General features: G+C 40.3%; 1 long non-coding RNA gene across 1 annotated transcript in view; it reads left to right on the forward strand.

The window, feature by feature from the left end:
- The window catches only part of LOC107751809 (uncharacterized), a 3,637-nt gene extending 3,229 nt beyond the window's left edge, over positions 1–408 (forward strand). The window contains exons 2-3 of the long non-coding RNA XR_001641299.1: positions 241–301; positions 373–408. This is a non-coding gene — a long non-coding RNA (uncharacterized LOC107751809). The remainder of the gene's footprint in view (positions 1–240; positions 302–372) is intronic.
- Positions 409–842: the final 434 nt, after the last annotated feature.

The raw sequence follows: 842 nt of genomic DNA on the forward strand, positions 1-842 counted from the left end.
TAGCACAGCATTTCAGTACACTGCAGGGGAATGAAAAGGCGAAGCACCATTGTGTGAAGCAGTCCGTATTTAAAGAAGACTCTAATTGTTCTTGAAAAACTGTTTGATGTGACCAGTATGCAAGGCAGATAGCCGTCGATTGCGGTGTGATTCAATTTTAATTGTTTCAGGTATAGAGTTTTATATGATATGGGATGTACATTTTAAATTTGGAGTCTTGCATTCTGACTTGTGTAATAGTAAAGCGGCGCGAGATCACGTTTTATAAGGATACATTTGGCAGGCTGCATATATGGTTCAGGTATGGATGTTTTAAAGAGTAGTAAGTGTGTGTTAATGACTTGCTTGATCTAATGATGTTTTTATTTATAGGAGAGTTTGTCAGCCACTGTTTTCTTTACCTCCATAACAAATTAATGATTTAGTGTTTGTTGTGTGTTAATTGGACGCAGCGCTCAGTGAGTGCGTCGAGATTTTGTACACCAGCACCTGCCTTTGTCCTTTAATTAGGATATGCATGTTATTAATAGTTTAATCAGGCATTTGTCCATTTCTGAGCACGGTAAGGCACCTGAAGGCCACACAAGTAATCTAAACTTTTTAGCACAGAAAGTTATTAAACTAAATAGATTCAAGTAACCTTTACTTAAAGGTGACATATCATGAAAATCGTCTCAGGTTACGTATGTAACCCTAGTTCCTCGAGGGAACGAGACGCTGCGTCGAAAACGCTAGGGGAACGCCTTCTGCGACCCACGCTCTGAATCACATGTGAAATCAGTCCAATAGCTGAACGGGACGTCACGGCGGATGACGTCATGACCAGGAAGCTATAAAAGCAC

Source organism: Sinocyclocheilus rhinocerous, unplaced genomic scaffold (assembly GCF_001515625.1).
Source record: "Sinocyclocheilus rhinocerous isolate Xijiao unplaced genomic scaffold, SAMN03320098_v1.1 scaffold993, whole genome shotgun sequence".
Classification (NCBI taxonomy): Eukaryota; Metazoa; Chordata; class Actinopteri; order Cypriniformes; family Cyprinidae; genus Sinocyclocheilus; species Sinocyclocheilus rhinocerous.